The 19,803-nt window shown below is 35.7% G+C and overlaps 1 protein-coding gene across 7 annotated transcripts in view; it reads left to right on the plus strand.

Annotated features, from left to right (window-relative positions):
• Positions 1 to 17,163, plus strand: part of LOC6035513 (homeobox protein prospero) — a 159,392-nt gene extending 142,229 nt beyond the window's left edge. For all 7 annotated transcript variants that reach the window (XM_038249611.1, XM_038249607.1, XM_038249606.1 and 4 more), the window contains one exon: positions 1 to 17,163. This exon is cut by the window's left edge and continues 16,539 nt beyond it. The gene's annotated coding sequence lies outside the window, so the exon portion shown is untranslated.
• The last annotated feature ends 2,640 nt before the right edge of the window (positions 17,164 to 19,803 follow it).

The raw sequence follows: 19,803 nt of genomic DNA on the forward strand, positions 1-19,803 counted from the left end.
TTTTTAAACAGAAAATAGTAAGAAAACAAACCAAAATGAAAATTTACAATAGTCATAATTGGAGGAAGACAGAGAACTTAAAAAAAATCACAATACACACAATTGAAGCCGAAACAAATCAAATTTAGCGTACACAAGTAAAAGTAAAATACATTGAATCAAATGTAAGTGGGTAAAACAAGATAAGCCAGAAATCATTTTAGTGTTAACGATCAGTTTTAGGTATATCTAGCAGTTTTAATAATCAGATTGGATGTGAAATGTAGAAAAATTTTAAAACACAGCCACCTGTTTCCGCTGAAGCAAACAGGTAGAATCAGCCATCCTTGTACATTGATAACCTTAATAAAACCAACTTAATACGAAGAGAACACAAAACCAGACAGCAAACCGTGTCCGACATCGGATCACGCCCGAATAAAACATTAATAGCACATGGTTTCATGAGATTTTCGTCTGCCAACCGTTTCCAAACAATTATAATCACTCGAAAACACACCGTCACCAAACTGAAAATATAGTTAAGAACGAACACCCCCTCGCGAGAATCTCTCCCTGAAAGAACGCAACGACAACAGTTGAGGTCTTTCAGACAATCGATTGTAGAAAGAACAGGACACTTATCCCTGCCCACATTCGCACACACACGCAAACCAACAGCAAATAGCTACGTGTAAATGGACAGTTTTCTTAAATGTGTGATCTCCAGTGTAAGGGGCGGAACGCCACATCTGCCAGAAGGTCAACTATTAGCGATTGACCTTTGGTACGATGAGCTCCCAAGATCAACCCAATACAAGGTGTGTTAAAAAACAACAGTAACAACAAAGGAGAAGATTTTCGTTACTTGTACATTACCACTCAGATAACACACACATATACAGACACGTGTGGAAGCAAAGGTGGGACACTTGGTGGGCAGCACCGACTTTGGGCGCGCTTCACTCAGCTCGAGCCACCGCCACGGCAATCACCCTCCAGCGCTAGTCAAGGCAGCTGTCAAGGCAAACAAAAACAAAGCCGCCGGGGTTGACGTTTCTCTCGGCCTGTGCACGCGCATTTCTTACCACGCCGTGTGTCACAACAGGTGCTGCAACAACAAACGCGACCCCGCTACTTTGACTGCTAGCGTTCCGCCACGGGGCGCGCGCTCGCTAGTGTCTATGAGCGCGTGAGTGCGGCTTGGTGTGTGTGAGCAATTCGTAGCGAGTGTATGCGTGTGTGTTGCTGCTCACAGCGTTCAACCTAGGTACGAGGCAGAACAATGCGTATATTAAACAGATGAATAAGCACACAAAGACACATTTAAACCAGCAGCATGCGATGTGAAAGCATAAGCAAAACACTAACAAGTTAAGTATATGAATCTATCGAACGGAAGCAATCATTTTCCCATACCACAAAGGGGGCCACAGCGGAATAGGGGTTCGAGTGCGTAACGCCCTTCTCAGCCCTGGGGCACCAACTGAAAGGACCGAGGGGGCCCGCCTTTTAACTTCCCTGCCCTGTGTGACCCCTAAAGCAATAGAAATAAAGAGACAGTCGGTAAGACTATCTCACAGCATCCTACTGTACCGTCACTGTTGAAAGCACAACACAAATACACCATGAAAGGGTATAAACAAACCGAAGGAGTAAACAAAGAAAATCATAAAATAAACAGCAATATCCGAGCTGTAAAAAGCAAAACCATGCTGTCACTTTGGCACAGCTCCACAAACAAAAAGATGCAAACAGTCGCTCAACGCAAGCGAGAGAAATAGATTGTCAAAACAACTGACAGTCCCAGCAAATAAACAAAAAAAAAACAACATCAATCGTTTTGTTTTAGAGAATCGTTTCCCATTCAGTTTGATTTGTCATGTTTAAAGAAAAAAAAAAATAGTTTCAACGAAAAAGCCCTCGAGAAAACCAAAAAGTCACAAACACACGAACACGTCTTGAACAGTTCTAGCAAAACAATGCAAAATGACCGAAGCCGAAGTGTAAACACAGAGTCTATCCTGCTCACGTCAGTTGATGTTTACATTCGGAATGAGCAGGATAGACTCTTTGTTTACACTTCGGGTTCGGTCCTTTTGCATTGTTTTGCTAGAGTTAGGAAATACGAAAAGGAACAAAAACAGCTAATTTTGAAGTGTTATAGTTGCGTTTGACAGTTTCAATATTTTTATCTACTTTTTCGTGGAATCTAAAATCTACCTCAAATTATTATATATTTTAAAGCAAATTTAAAACAAAAAGTAACGTCAAATCAAGTGAAATCCTATTGAACATGTAAGAAAAATATATTAAAAGTATTAGTAAGAACGAAGATCAAACCAAAACGATATCATTTGAAGTAATTATTTGCGTTCGGATTTCTAAACTATTTTGGACCTGATTTAAATCTCCAACAGTGAGAAATCTGTAAAAAATATAAACATAAAACCCAACACCATAGTAAAAGTCGGCTCAACAAAGAATACCATACAGCAGATGACTATGTTACATGCCAAGAAAGATAGCTTTTGTTGGTGGGATTTTACAAAACAATTGCTGCAAAGAGCATAAATTTTGACACACATACTTAAAAAGGTCGAGCGAATAAGTTTTCAAAACAACACCATCAAAACTTGGTTTAAGCATTCTACCGAAATCAACGTTGAGCCAGACTCAGTTTAATCTTTCGGATCAGCAAAATCAAGCAAAATCCAGCCAGTGAGAGGAAATCCACTGAATGCATCTGAAAAAGCAAAACTGTATGTTTATGTTCCCACACAACGCCAACATCTACCAAACCATCAATAGGAAACTGTTGAGTGAAAATTGTATCAATATTTTCTTTGTCGAAAAGTTTCTGTAAGATCCTAACAAGAACTAGGATGAACGTTTCGTTTTTTCCCAAACTGATTTGTCGCAGTTTAGCTGCTCTTTTGTAAAGTAAATAATTTGCAAGTCCTTTAACTTTTACATTAGTTGATAGTTTATTTAACAAGCTAAGTTAATTTGTACTAGTTGTAGATCTTTATGAGTGAATACTATATTTACTTGTAGTAATTTGAAAAAAAAAAACTAGGATTAAATTAATAGAACGAGAGTTATTACGATCCAATCGCAAGCAAATCCGAAAGCTGACATCAAACATCGCCAAAAATTGCGAATCGAATGGTTCCGAGCTACACCTTAGGTCTAGAGACCCTCGCCTCGATCCTCTTGAGTAACATCAAACAATCGGCAAATCAAAACCTGATTGCCAACCACCGTCAGCACTGTTCAGCACTGCCATCTGCTGGAGGATCGAACGCGTGCTGTCAGTCTCAGACCTATCGAGTGCGACGCGGTGCTGCCACCCGTGGGGAGTAGCAAAAACACTGACATCTCGGTTTGCCAGCACTTTACCCATGGCCATGCATCGCTAATGAACCACGCTCGATTTGTTTCAATTTTAGTGAGAACAGTTTTTCTGGTTTTCTAGCTTACCACTACTAGCAAACAGCAACACAAATACATATACGAAACAGAAACAATGCAAAATCAAAACACAGAAAATGAAAAAATTCAATCAATCTAATTCAAAGTAAAAAAATGTTTGGTTAATTGATTTGTAGATAAAACAAAGTAGGAATGACCAAAAAAACAAAGAAGGAATATATCGAACAACTTATAATATAACATCCATGGGAGCACAACATCCAGCTCAAAATAAAACAATTGATTGTATGATTTTCTAATATTGTTTGCAAACAAAAACTTTTGAATTGGATAAGCGAAATTTCTCCTAGGGGAATCGTTCGCTTGTCTAATATTTTTAAACAAACATCACAAAAACAGATTAACAGAGATAGCAACAGTTTTGGCAATTTTTTGGAAATCTATTAAGAAATAACATTTACCGGACATTTTTCAAGATGATGAATCGTCAGAGCAATGCTCTGAATGATTCATCATTTAAAGTCGTTTCTTTTGTGGGAAAACATTTGATTAACATTAAACAGATTTAGTTGATTTACACACAACTGCACACACATTTACTAAGATTTGAAACGGAATAGGTACAGCAAATACTTATTCCGAAGGATACATCAGCGAAGATAAGTCATGGAAAGAGAAAGGTCAACATCTGGAAGATAAGAAGAAGCATGGAAACACCTGGAAAAGAAGATATACAGCAATAGATATGAAAGGACATTCCTTATTATTTCTATAAGGGTGCTTACAAAACAAAACAAATAAACAAGCTACTAAAAACAACAAATAGGCGGTCAAAATTCAACTCAAAATTCAACAGTTACAGTTAATTTGTCAAAAACAAATTCAAAATTTAACACAACACTCAAAATTGAAACTGTCGGAAAAATTCGAACGAAAACATTGTCAAAATTAAACCAAAAAAAAGCACCAGGAAACAAAAACAAACAAGAGGAGATGGGACAGACTGAAGCCAAACGAATTTGAACAAAGCTAAAATGTCGGGAGCTTTGGCAACTTCAGGTTCTGCCCCAAACCAAATCGAACAACTCCATCGTTCATGCAGCAAGGCATCACTTTGTGAAATGATTTGGAATCGATTAATTTACTCCTCAGTTACAGATTCCAACCAGTAACAGCAGAATACTAACCACAAAAAATACAGTTTAGACTAGCAAAAACAAACTTACTGGAAACGACAATATATCACAGGAAAAAATAAGAAATTTGACGAGCAAACACACACAATAAGAAAAACACAACATCAAGCATTTTCGAAGATGCAAAGGATAGTATTTGGTTCGGAACGCGCTAATTTTTCGGAACTTTTGGAGACATTTTTTTTTACTTTGTGTTCATCACTAGAAAAAAAAACAACTAAATAAAAACAAACGAAAACAAAACAGTTGAAAAGCAACAAAACAAAAAGAAACAAGTGAAATATCACGTTCTCGGCAATGTTTGGGATTCCCGGTCTAAAGAAAAAAATATCACGAAAAAAGTACAAGCTTATTTGAAGCACCTTCGCGCCTTATCTTTAAAGAGAAAGTATGGAGAAGCAAAAGAAAACAAAAAGAAGTAAATAAGAGTAAATAATTAAATCTAAAGCAAAAACAAAACGGAAAACATACATTTAAACCAATTTTGAGGAAACAAATCTAAACATAAAGAAGACAAAAAGAAACAAAACCAATTGTGTGTAATTTTTACCAAAATCTGCCTTAAATTATATTTTCTTATATACAAAAAGTACATGATTGCAAAAAAAATGCATCATAACCATGTGAATAAGCAAAAATAAAGAATAATAAATTAAAGAAAATCCTACTAGTGTGATGGTTTGCTATACGACTGAATAAAAGCAAACAGATAAATCGAAGTAAAATTGTAACCATTACGCAATTTAGTGGAGAAAAATATCACGCGACAATTGTACGATTTATAGCTTTTGTTCATAAGAACGAGCAAAGAGTTTTGAGCTATCTTATGAATTTGATGTTGTTCGATATTTTTAAAACGCTTTCAGTTTGTTTTTCTCGGAATGTGTTGTTTTTGTTTAAAGTTCACAGACGTTTATTTTATTTTATCGAAAAAAACTTTGATGTTTTTTGTTTGAATTTCGACTTAATCCTAGAAATGAAATAAAAAACAAACAATGTAGTGAACGCAAAGTTTGGCAGCAAAACTTAAATTCTAAAAGCATCATCTTTCAAGACACTTGAACACAAACAAATACACTGACATTGACACACGAACGCAAGTAGGAAACCCGAAAACTAAAGCAAACCAAGCTAGCGAACATGTTGCACAACCGTTTTTGCAACCAGGTTGCTGCAACTGCAGTGCAACACGTTTGCTGCTCGGGGATGACTCACATACACGATGGGAGCGTAGTTTGACGAAGCTGCGGAGAAGAAGGTGGAGAAACACACTAGGAGCAAGTTTGTTTTGTTTTTAAGCTTTATTTAGTACATCATTCTAAGTATCAGAGAGATTTTAACAAGAAGAAGCAGAGAGAAAGAGACAGAGAGAGAGTGAGAGAGGGAGATAAAGTAATGATCGAAAACGTAGCTGAGAAATAAAGAAGATCACAAGCAAACAGCAAACAACATCAAAACTAAAAAAAGGGGCAAAACGGCGAGTATAATAAAAACACACACATACACTTTCACTGTACTGAGTAGAAAAGAGAAGGAGCAGAAGAAGAAAAAGGAGAAAAAGAGTAACACTGGAACATGAAGGAGACAAATTGCAAACAGAAACACATGCATTCTGGTTGATGCACATCGAGAAGCCCAGTTGACGTGGTACGTCAATGGGTGTTAAATACAAACAAAAAAAAATCATAATAATTAAAAGAGGGATGACGAAAAGACTTGCAAAAGTTCTTTTTTCGATTGTGGGATGTAGTATATGTACAATTGTTGGAAGCCGAACCGAGGAAAGGAAGACTTTCTGGAAAATTTATTATAATTAAATGCCAACCATGGTATACTTAATCACAAAAGTCAGATCTGTAATTTAATCCCAAGAGCAAAAAAAAAAACAAAGAAAAATTCAGAAAATAGTCATGGTAGCGGTTATTTCTAAAAAATAAAGCAAGCAAACTCCGTCAACTCGTTGACAACCGTTTGCGAACAAAACAGGCAAATTTAAAACTTTCGGATCCGGCAAAAAGTTTAAAAGCACGACGGGCCACGTGCGGCCTGGGATGTCCCTATCCGGGCTGCCATGGTCCGTTGGAAGAGACGTTTTAGTTCGGTACTATCCTTGGTTGATACACTGGTTTTTGGTTAATTATAACGGTTAGAGAGGCGACAGGTCCGTTTTCTCTCTTGCCATACTTTTCACCACAAAACACACACAAACACACATACACAGGTGAACAATTCAAGCGGACAAACACACACACACACACAAACACAAACACACCGATACAGAGAAATAATCTTTGATATTTATGATTTACAGGATGCCACCATCAAAAATGCGCCACAAATCAGCATGTCTCCTTCCTTTCGGGGGGCCATGTTGACCTCGCGACGCACGTACGACTTTACTGTTGAAGGACTTCCGGCTGTGGAGAATCCGGTTTCGGCTCCCGACCGGAAGTTCTTCCTCTGTTTAGAAGAGAGTCATTTGTACACTTTTAGTTTCCAGAGTCGTTTACGATTGAGTTTACAACTCTTTAGGAATTCATAATTGAAAGTGGATTATTTTTCGAAAAATGATTATGAAATGTTTGGAAGCGCAAATTAACAGTTAAAAAAGGTGCGCGATTTCAAGTTCGCAACATTGGAGAATGTTGGCGTTTAGTTACCTTGGTTAAATTGGAAATTTTTCGACCAAATTCCAAATCTTTCCGATGCTAGCAAAATTCATTGAACCAGTTGACTGACAACGGAAGGGACTGACTTCAACAGCTGCTTTTGTTGAGTGTGATATTTTGTTTGACAAAATTCACAAACTTTTTGTGACATATAAATTCATATTTTGTCAACTATACCAAGTTACTAACCTTTAGTAACTAGTAGAAATAGTTCGTTTAAGAATTGGCTTCAAAAATACATTTTTCATGCAATGATACTATAGACTTCAGAAAAATTATGGGTGAAGAAATTCTTTTCAATACGCAAGTAACATCATCCATGTTAAAAACTGAACCATTTGGAGGAAAACCAGCAATATTATGTTAAAACTAACAGTTTCAACAACAATAAATAATGCTGTTGCTAACCGAATCTGGATTCAAGTCATATTTTAAGTCTGCCTGTCAGGTTTGACAGTTTTTAGCAAAAGTCTATTTCAATAGATAAATAATCGTATTAACATCATAAAAAAACACAATCGCACTCAACCACGGGCAAAAAGTCCCTTCGATTTTTTTTTTGAATTTCGATTCAAACAGCACCTTTGGCTTAGTATTTCGGATGTAACACTCCCGGTTTAGAGAATATGTCACTCAACAGCAAAATGGTTCAAAATTCGAAACAAAAGTATCAATCACGCAAATTACACACGAAATCAACTACTTGTCTATTGGTAAGATACACACTAAATTGAGATAATGTTTCGACAAAAAATGTATTTTGCACATCACAGTCGTACCGAGACCTTCGAAAATGATGCGATGCAAAATGTGTGATCAGTACAACACTCTTCATGATCATTTTGACGAAATAATAGCTTCAATGATGAATAGCAACAAACCAAAACAAAAACAAACAAACAAAAAACAATGATCGACAGCAGTCACAACACACACAACCGGAGTTCAGTTGGCGATCGTACTCACACAAACGGTCGAGCATTCTCAAAACTGAAATAGCCATGTTTTTTATCTCTGACACAATCCAAAACCGTTCTCGCAATAGTCAACAATGAAGGCAATCAAAAGAAATAAAACCAAAAAGAGTTTACAGTTTTAAGTTTTCTGTTCGCCACGTGTGCGCGGAAAATGGCGGCGTGGACAAGCGAGACTCGATTTGAAATTTCCGCTCGAAATATATTTTTTCAAAGGAGTTGAACAAAAAATTCACGCCCCTTTGAAGCGTAAATTTTGATTGTGAACAAATCGTTACGAGCAACTCCACGTTGATACTCACCCCAAAGTTGGGACCAAGCAAAAGTACGCAAAGTAAGGCGCATGTGGCAGCAATTCTGGAGCGAAAAGCGCGCTTTTTTAAACACGTTCCGGCAATCGGCGTATCAACCATTCACGTTTGGCAGCGAAATTGCAATAGCAACACAGTCACAACCACGAGTCAAAATTAGTATCAAAATTGAAAGAAACCAAAAGCAGCAGCAGCAAAAAAGAAAAAAACGTTTTTAAAACCAAAACACGGCAACACACACTTGGGCCACTACGTCCGATCTAAAGTGCCTTCAAGAAAAAAAAAATAATAATAAAAATATGAAATGTTGATTTTTACGAAATGAAAAAGTAAATAAATAAGTTTTATATACAAAAAGAGAGTAAAAAATAAATAAAAAACGGGCCCTTTAATAGACTTCTCGCCCCACCAAAATGCGCGACTGTTTGTGTGCGATCCGGTGTTGTTTTTCTGAGTTGTTAAGTAAAATTCACAACCACAACCACAAAAAATACAAAATCATTCAAACTGCATGCAATAGTAAAACCGGGCTCTTTTGTTTCTCACACATACACATCCACAAAGCGACAGTAACAAAACTTTAGAAATAACACGACGTATGTACTATGTCAACCAAAAAAATAATAATATAGACGTAAGATTACATGATAAATATGCAAACAGAAAAACGGAAATCCAAAATTGTACTGTTACGTACTATGTGAAAGTAAAACAGAAAACCAACAAAAAAACCAAAAAAAAATATGATATACTCTCACAGATTGTCATTTATGTAAAACTACCAGGACACGAAACAAAAAATCACACTCTGACAATGCGAATGACAACGGAGAGCAAGTCAACACCCATTTCTATGGACTGGCAAGGCAAAGTAAGGGAATCCAAAATAAACATTAAAAAAACAACCAAAAGTCGAGAAAAGCATAGCAAGTAGTACTCAAATAAATAACGCATACTAAGAGAAGAAAAAATATTCAACCAATCTACGAACACACACGAATCTTATAAAGTATTATAAGCCAACTACCAATTCTATTACCCATTTGTAATCAAACAATTGAGTTTTGTTTCTTTTTCACGCAAAAGTGCGAATCTCATACTCACTCCCACACACATTTATGACCCGAGATGAGATGCCGTCCGAGGACGGCAATGTAATGTTATTGTTTTAGACGCATTCTAAGTTAAGAACCTTATCCTCATTATAAAAACCAACAGCAGCAGAACAAAACAAAAGAATCCTAGAGGAAAACAACAGCAGCAGCAGAACACACAGAACACAGAACACAAGCTCATTACTAATAAACAAGTAAATGAATGCGAAACGATTGTAACACACACAAATCTCAAAAATGAAAGAAAAATTTCCAAAAACTTATCAAGAAGAGGCGAGAAAAAAAAGCGAAGATGAAGAAGATGATGATGAAAACCGGTGTTTAAGCAAATATGAAGTACGGAAGGAGAGTTTTAAACTGTTTACAAGCAGGCAGAATTGTAATCAGTAATTCCAAACAGAAAATTTTTAATGCATACCAACTATAAACTTTTAATTATTCCTATATTGCCATAACCGAACGACCGAATGGGCTCAGATTAGTGAAGTCTGAGATCGCGAGTGGAAAATAACGGAGACAAACATGATGATATAGTTTTAACAAGCTTTGGTTTCAGTGTAGTATGAAAAGGAAAAAAAAAAGATTAACGTAAATTATGCACTAATTTGTTACAGTTTGATTGACTCTGAAGCTATCAGTTACCAAATACGCAAGCGAAAGGATTTTCGTAGTCGAAATAATCTTAGTTCAATTTTGTATAAAAACTAATCGAAGAAGAACACAGAAAGGTCTACGCAAAACTACGTTCTGTTGAATCTCATTTGTTGATTCTGTTATAACTTTCGAATTAGGTCTTTGTTTATTTTTAACAACAACAAAAAACATCTCGTTAAAAAAACGAATGGATTACCAAAATCCACCTTTGAGTTACTGACATCGGAATGAATTTGTATTGAAGAATCGTCAATTTACTCAATCCAAAATGTGTAAGAAGAAAGGGAAAACCAAACAGAAAAAAAGAAAACACTTACAATGCTACTATAATTATTGAAGCAAATTGTAATTGAAACAGAATCAATGTGAACAAAATAACTAGGTTTTTATTTGAAAATGGAAAATAATTATCGCAGAAGCAGCAAGCAACAAAAATCCAATAATTATTCAAATTACAATTATAAAAATAAACTAAAGCAAAATGCAAAACCGCGCCCGGCCCAGTGAGCTTTCGGACGAGCCGATTCGGGTGCAGAGTCAACAACTATCTTTAGTAGCGTTAAGGGAAGGCGACTTTTTGCGGTGACAAGATGGTGGCGCGGCGCCACATGCAGGCAGGCCGGTTGGACCACCCTAACCGCCTTTTTTCTTACACGGAAGAAGGGTGGGGTTGGTTTTGGTACGTCCAAAGCACAATGTCGGAAACGTTCAAAATTCGACCAATTTCGGTGCCCCTTTTTCGGCCAAAAGTTTGCTGACTTTGTACACAACTTGTAGCAATCGGCAAACTTTCCCAGGTTGATAGGCTAAATTCTACAAAAAAAAGATAAATTTAGATTTTTAAAATGTTTGGAAAAATTGTGCCCTACCGAGCGCAGGAAAGGATTCGCTCCGGGTTTGGTTCTGGAGCTGGACGGAAGAAGGCTTTTTTGATGATTCCTATGAACGACTCCTGACACCACGATGACCGCTCGGACACTCGGTCTGCGGTCGGGTTTGCGGAACTACTTATTTTTTGTAATCTAATTTTAATCACAAACACACATTCACACAGAAACACACACACTCATATGTATTTATTCTCTTATTAAAATGAATAAAAAAAAAATAAACACAGACACAACAGTAAATAGTAACAAATAATCAGAAATATTCAAAAATTATTTCTCAGCAAAACAAAACCTAAGAGAAAACAGGATTCAAGCAGTACGCAAATCGATACCCAAAATCAACCATAACAAATAGAACACACTTTTCAATTAACGGGCATGCTTTCATCGTAAACAAAACAAAAAAGAAAACAATTACAACAAAACAGTAAAACAAAGCAAAAAACAATATGATATGAACAACTTTCAGCTACTCTAATTTGAGCTCATTTCCAGAAAATCATTTATCGTCAGTCTTATCTGAACCATATTTTGGCACAATTTTGGCGCATTTGAAGATATGCATGACACCGAAATCTGTAGTGGACACACGTACTACTTGCATAACTAGTATTTGGTCAACTCAGCCAACATTTCAAAAGCATAAGAAGCAAAGCAAATTTTAAAACCAACACACAACACACAAACACACTTGCAAACCTACGGAAGTAAAACAACTAAAAAATACAGAAAAAAAATATTTTCGGTACTACTTGGGAGTTTTTGTTTATATTTTGTAATATGTAACTACCACACTTGTTTTCCATAGAAAGTTTTGTGAGAGAAAGAGACAACAGAAAAAAAATCAGTATACCGATTCACAATAGCAAAAGGTTTGGGCAAATTCACACAAATACACCTACAACACACACGGAGCGGTAACAGCAGGCACTCTTGTTTTGGTGAAGCGAAACTCACCACCACTTGGACGCAAACGCAAAACATGAAAAGAGCACAGCTGCTACCGCGTGTAAAAGAGGAATGCAAACATCAAAACAATAGTACCAAATCGACGAATACATACGAAAAAGGAACACAAAATTACCGCAAACAACAACAAAAAAAAATCCCACAAACAGCAAACGTTTATACTATGTATGACAAACAATAGACCAGAAGGTATCCGGCGCCTGTACAGAAAACAAGAGAGAGAGAGGAGAGTGAGAGAGGAAACAATTGACAGCTCTCTCAAAATTTCCACCAGAAAAAAAAACAAACACACACACAGAGAAACAGGAAGTCCGAAGTGTGTCGGCCACTTCCGGCGGCGGGTACTGATTTCTAATTGATTTGCTTTCATTTTTATCGACTCCAAACGAAACGTACTCGAGGGGAAATCTCCCCTGCGTGGACATTCAGAGATGACGTAGTGACTAATCTTAGTCGCGTCCTCGGAACGTTGGAGTTAGGATGTAAATATTTAAACACACGTTTATTTACCGATTTTCATTTTTAACAACCGAACACACACAAAACTTCTCGACGCAGGATTTTTCTCGTCGGGAAAATATATTTTTAAGTTGAAATAGGATAAAGTACCTAAAAATATTTGAAAGAAAAGCAGAAAACAAACACAGAAATAGTGAAAAATTATCTTAAAACCACTCAAAAGTAATGTAGTTTGAAATCTTTTGCGAAAAAAAAATGAGAAACATTTGTGCCAAAATTTTTCACAAAAGCGAAACCAAAAACAACAGTAATTGCTGGTAATAATGACACGCTTACGAGCAAAATTGGATTTTGTTATGTAAACCACCCCCTCACAGATTTGGGCTGAACGTTTTCGGTACACTCATTTTTTTCTTTCTCTAAAGTTTCGTTTTCTGTATTTTACCTATCCTCTGTATAATGGGTAAAGATGTGCAATATGAATTTTTCTGTAACAAACACCAACAGCAAGGTGACAAAAACAAGAGAAGCAAAAAAAACTAGCGATCAAAAGATGTAAACAAGTAACAACCATTTTGGCGATTTTTCAATGCTCTTTAAAAAAGATACTTTCAGTTATTTTTAATTGCAAATATGAACACACACACATAATAGTCCATTCGGAGAAACTTATATCAATGTGTCAAATCTATCGTAACAAGACAGCAACAAAAAAGAAGCAGAAATCCAAAAATAATATTGCAAGACCCAAAAGCATACAGTCACAGTTTGAAGAAACAAAAAAAAAGAAGCAAATAAATATAATCAGTAAAATCTTACAATGTGTATCACCTAACAACCATTACTAACAATAACAAGAAAGGAAATAGCATCAAATAATAATCGATATTGAAGACAACTACATTTACCATCGCAAATAAAAACAAAACAGGGAAACGGTTGAAAATAAAACTCAAACACAGAAAACAACAATAGCAAACGGTTAATTTTGTGCAACTCCAGCTCATATAAATGCTGAAGAGTGGTGTTTCTTCCCCAAGGGAACTACTTTTGCGGGCAGTTGTTTTTGTTTTGTTAGAAAATCCCTGTTGGAAATGGTGATTCCAATGACAAATCGTCCAATAAAGATGGAAGGTTTAGCAGTCGAATCGCCTGACGGGAGAGCTTCATTTTGCCAAACAAAAGAAAACCATTTCAGAGCGAAATTTCAAAGATTGGTGAAACCCTTTCGGAAAAGAATACCTACATATGAACTAAAATTGAGACTTTTAACTAATATTTAAAATTTAGATTGATAAACAAAGGCAGCGATTTAGTTTCGTTCCAATTTGTTAAACTATTCGGAATAACGTGTAATTCTAGTAGTTTTCTGCAAAACTGACGATTTGAACACTAACTTTTGGCTGCAAAGCTGATTTCTGGAAACTCAGCTACTATATTCGATAATCATAATGTAAACTAAAGCAAAGTTTCTATCACTGAAGTCTAAACATCTCAAATTTAAACGAAAATGTGTTATTGTTTACAGTATTTTCGACCTACATTTTGACAGATAATTTGAAAAAAAAACTCGAACGCCTCTAGCGGTGTCAAGCGAAAACGTTATGCAAACCATGTTGCCAGTTTCATTGATTATGTCTAAGCATAAAGTTGTATCAACATTTTTTCATAAATGAATGTTACGGATGACAACGGCAAGATAAATGGGAGCATTTATTAAAATAAATTATGTATAATATCTGGGCTTGGGTTCAGAAGACTACCATTGGCGCCTTCTGACGTGAGAATTTTTGACAGGTCAACAATCCGCAAAAGCTCCTCACAAATCCATCTGCTCGTATACAAAAATTGTATAAAACTTACTCAGAGGTTCAAATGGTAGGCTTTGTAGTGTGATGATGGGAAAATTGACCTTTCCTACAAAAGCTACAATTTTGACAAATAATTTAAAAAATCAACGATCCCTACCATTACTCCAAACCTGCAATAATGACATTTTGAATACCCAAAGAAATCAGAAAATATTTCGATTTGGAGGCATTCCCCATCATTTAGATTATTTTAAATAAATAATAAAAAAAAAGCTCGCAAAAGTTCAATACCACTCTCTGGCGTTTGACCTACTCAACACTAACAATAGACAGGTTAACAATAGTGCGGCCCATTCCAGGCAACCAAACCAGGGAACAAAATTTGTCGCAATCAAAAAGCAAAACATTATTCGGACGGTTTAATTTTTTGGTAACTATCAACAAAAAACAACTGGCAAACAACTTTTGACAAACTATAACGAAACAGATTTGGGCAAACAACAAGAACACATTTCGGTCGGAAAACATGTTTTTTTAAGAATAAAAAGGTGTTGATTGTTTTCAAACTTTCATTTGTTGTTTTTAATGTCGTTTTCATCGACATGGAGTTAGATTCTCATACAATATTTGAGCATTTGTTTCTCTTCAGCGTTCGTTTGAGTTCTATTATCACTGTTTGGTTAGGTTATCTAGCAGACGAGAAAATAAAAAATAAAAACAAAATATTGAAGAAGATCATCAACAATTCTAACAACATTCAGAGCAGAGAAGAAAGAAACATTCGGGAAGAAGTTATGTTTTTGGAAATTTTGATATAAGGCGCAAATACAAAAAGCGACAAAAGCAAATCATTCAGAAACTGGAAGAAAAAAAAACAAATAGTCAGGCTACAAAAAACAATCACTACAAAACATCAAGTTTATTAGTTCCCTTTGGTTACAAGTTATGGAAACTGGTAGTTAAAAAGACTTATAAATATCGTGGAAAACAAAAACAACTTTTCAGAACAACAACAAAAGCGAATAATAATTGCGCGCAAAAAGAAAATCTTTGGAACAAACCGTTTAAAAACGCAAGCAAGATCATGGAAAGAGTTACTAAAGGAAGGAAAACATCAACAAAGTAAAATAATTTCGAAGAAAGCGAACAAAAAAAAATGCAATAACAGTTCTTGGTAAGTGTTTAATGATGGAAAATGATCCTTATTCTTCCCAGCCAAAATCATACAAGCATTATATAATATGGTAATACTCTGTAAAAAAAAACTTTCTAGCAAACAAAAAATAAACTGTACACAACAGAAAAAGGAATCGTCAGTACGTCAGAAGAGTATTTTTGTATCAATATTTTGTAAACGTTTGTGTATAGTAACTTTACGAATAAAACCAAAATCCAGAAAATAAAAAAACAAATATTTAGGCAAAACACATACGTTAAAGCAAAAAAAAGGTATAGATAAAGAAATGGTTACACTGTAAAACTTTCGGCAAACTTACTCTTATTTGTAACAAAAGTAAAATTGTACATTTAGGCAAGAAAAATATCCACTCCAAATATAATCACATGAAAAAAATAACACTTTCGGCAAACAAAATTACTCATTATGTACATAAATAAATTTGCACCCACGGAAGAAAGGACCATTTTCCAACCTTCAACACGCAGCCAAGTTGTGCTATCTGCGTTCCAAAATCTCTTCTCATCGTTGAGAAATATAAAGTTATGTGAGCGAAACGTTAAGAAAATCTAATCTGAGTGAAAATTATAAGTTTTATAAATGGCAAAATGAAATCATTTTGAAACCAGAAGCGAAAGTTAAATTAAAAAAAAAACCAAAAACAAAAGAATGTCCAAATCGTCATGATACAAGACGAAGCAGTTATGCTAATAATCTTTATTAAAACAAGATTCTACACTGAGAGAAATAAAACAAGACAAGCTAATTTTAGGGAAAAAATATGCTGATGTTTTAAAAAGAGGAAACTAAAACAGTGTAGTTGAAGATTAAATCGTCGGATCATGCCCGTATGAAAACGTACAAAAAGTAAAGATATCTTTATTTCAAAGCGATTTTCTTTCTATTACTAAATTAAGTGATGATCTTATTGTAAAATGAGAAGAAAAAGGTGAAATCTAGTATAAAATAAATTGTGAGCGGAACAAACGTTGGGAAAATCGAAATCAGACAACACGAGAGAGGATTTTGTTAAACAATGTAACATTTAACAGTATATATAAAGCATGAACATACAACTTTTACGTTTGAGAATATTTTTTCTCAAAATTTCTATCAAAATTATTATTAAAATTTAAGAGACAAAACAAAAAAACGAAGCAAGAAAAAACTACTAACAAAAGAAAGCAAAAACACAGAAATTGTAAAAAAGTAACCAAACTGTAATATAATGGTCGATTTCTAGAAGAAAAATTAAACATAAAGCCCAAAATAAACACTAAAAAATTACCTACAAGTGGTTGACGCACATTATAAAACCGTTTCAAACTAGAAGAAAGAGCAAATAAAGCGAAAAAACGGGATTGCAAAAGGCACCCGCAAAAAAGCAGCAGCATACACATAGAAGAAAGTAAAAGCGATTAAGGAAAAATAAAACACGAGCGAACAAGAAAAAACGAACATCAAAATATCGAAAATTTTGAGCAGCAAACTGGAAAGCACGACGAGCAACACTATCAATAAAAAGAACACGAAGAACAAGAGCTGATGAAATAAAACATAATAAAAGCTGATGAGATTATATGAAAAATTCAAACATGAGGACAAGTGCAAGAAAAAAACGATAAAAATCACATAATGGAAAAAAATCTACATTTTGCATAAACAAAAAGTATATTTATGCTTATTATTTTATCTCTGTAACAAAGCGTGTCATTGTCCATACATGTTATTAGAAGTTTCAACTGTTTGGTGTAATAAAAATTAATAATAATGAATAATGAAAATAAAATTATTAATAAAAAGATTCATCTTGTTGATGCGTAGTTTCTATCACAGCCCTGTTCAAAATCAGTTGAATTGAGAATTTTTATTGACTCACAAATATGTTTGGAAATTTTCGTGAATCGTGATCAATCGGACCGCGCACTGGACTCACAATCCAGAGGTCGCCGTTTTGAATCCCGGGGTGGGCGCTCTAAAATTCTTTGTGTGTAAATATGGGTATTCGGTGCCGTCGCTCCGTGCCAAACTTTCATACACTTAGGAGCCCAGGGCGGCGAAGTCCTTGTAATTAAAAGGAAGACACTAGTGGTTGGTACTAGCAATTGTGGCCGACAGCTAAAAAGTCAACTTCGTTGTTTTTATAATGGTCTGAATGAATTCATTCAAGCATGTTTTTTTTTTTTAATTGAGAAATGTCATGCGTAAAATTATGAAATTCAGTTTTTTTAGTTAAGAAAATCTCATCATGGTTTGATTTTTGCTTTCCTCACCATACTAAGAAAAGGCTATAAAATCACTCCTCCTAGACCCACCTTCATGTATACATATCGACTCAGAATCAAATTCTGGGTGTTGCATTGGGTTATCTCGGCACTGGTTGAACCGATTTGGACAGTTTAGGTCTCATTCGATTCGTCTTGGGGTCCCATAAGTCACTATTGAATTTTAAATAGTTTAGTTTAGTACTTATATATAAATATAAATAAAAATACATTTAAGCTAATACGCACATGCTAACATTGTCATAGGGGGAGAGGGGGTAATATGCACCCCCGGGGCAAAATGCACCCCCTGCTTTTCTCTGTATTTGAAAGAATTTTCCGGGTGAAAAATCATAAAAATTGGAGGCTTGACACTGCAAAACCATGCTGGAAAAATTTGAGCATCGTGGTATAAAAACAGCTTAAGTTATTTGCAAAACTTTAAAATGTTGTGTTTTCATCTAATTTTCATTGAACTTTCATTTTGATTTTTGGACAATATAAAAAGCATTTATTGTTATGGTAAGTGTTGAGGTATATAGTTTTCGCCATAATCTTCATTATTGTGTAGATTCTACACAATAATGAAGATTATGGCGAAAACCAAGCTTCCCATGCGCCAGAGCCAACGCACACCGCGGGTTTGGTTTTCTAGCTTCGGTACGTGCCTGAACCCATTTGTGTATTGGTATCTTGGTACATCGTACTAGCGCACCACGACACTCTCGGCTCGCCCCATCGGTTTTGTGCAGTGTTCCCACGAGCCTAAGTCGTCGGCTAGGCTAGGTTCATTTTTCTGGTTCAGGTTCATACCACACCTCGGCAAGCATCGTCGGCTCAGGCTCACCGAGTGCCGTGAACCATGGTTCATTTGGTTCAAACCAGGCGAGGCTAGCCAAAATGAACCTTTGGCTTGAACCAGGCTTGAACCTGGCTTGAACCTGATCAAAAAATTTTAGGCTAAACGGCAAGCTTTGTTACAAAGTGACACTGTTTAACCTTAAATCTACACCGTAACATTGTTACATCGTAATATGGTTACACCGTAACATTGTTACACCGTACCATTCGTTACATCGTAGTATGATTACACCGTAACATAGTTACACCACAACATTCATTACACCGTAACAGTGTTACACCGTAATAGTCTTACACCGTAACAGTATTACGGTGTAACGCATGTCACGGTGTAATGAATGCTACGATGCAACGAATGTTGCGGTGCAACAATGTTACGGTGTAACCAAACTACGGTGTCACGAATGTTGTGGTGTAACAATGTTACGGTGTAATCACACTACGGTGTAACAATGTTACGGTGTAACAATATTACGGTTTAACGAATGTTGCGGTGTAACAATGTTACGGTGTAATGAATGTTACGGTGTAATCATACTACGGTGTAACGAATGCTACGGTGTAACGAATGTTGCGGTGTAACAATGTTACGGTGTAATGAATGTTGCGGTGTAACGAATGTTGTGGTGTAACAATGTTACGGTGTAATGAATGTTGCGGTGTAACGAATGTTGTGGTGTAACAATGTTACGGTGTAACGAATGTTGCGGTGTAACAATGTTACGGTGTAACAATGTTACGGTGTAACGAATGTAACGGTGTAACGAATGTTGTGGTGTAGCAATGTTACGGTGTAATGAATGTTACATTGTAACATTGTTACACAATAATATTTGTTACACAGTACACCATATCAATAATGGTTTTCATTAGCCTGGTTAGCCTGGCTTAAGCCATGGTTCATGGTTCACTGAACCAGGATTGAACCACAAAAAGAGGTTTAAGCCGAACCAAGCTTATAGGTGAACCTAGCCTAACCGGTTCATTTGGGAACTCTGGTTTTGTGTCTGGCACTCACCCATGGCATGAACCCAGCGTG

The sequence above is a fragment of the Culex quinquefasciatus genome, chromosome 1, assembly GCF_015732765.1.
Source record: "Culex quinquefasciatus strain JHB chromosome 1, VPISU_Cqui_1.0_pri_paternal, whole genome shotgun sequence".
In the NCBI taxonomy this organism is placed as follows: domain Eukaryota; kingdom Metazoa; phylum Arthropoda; class Insecta; order Diptera; family Culicidae; genus Culex; species Culex quinquefasciatus.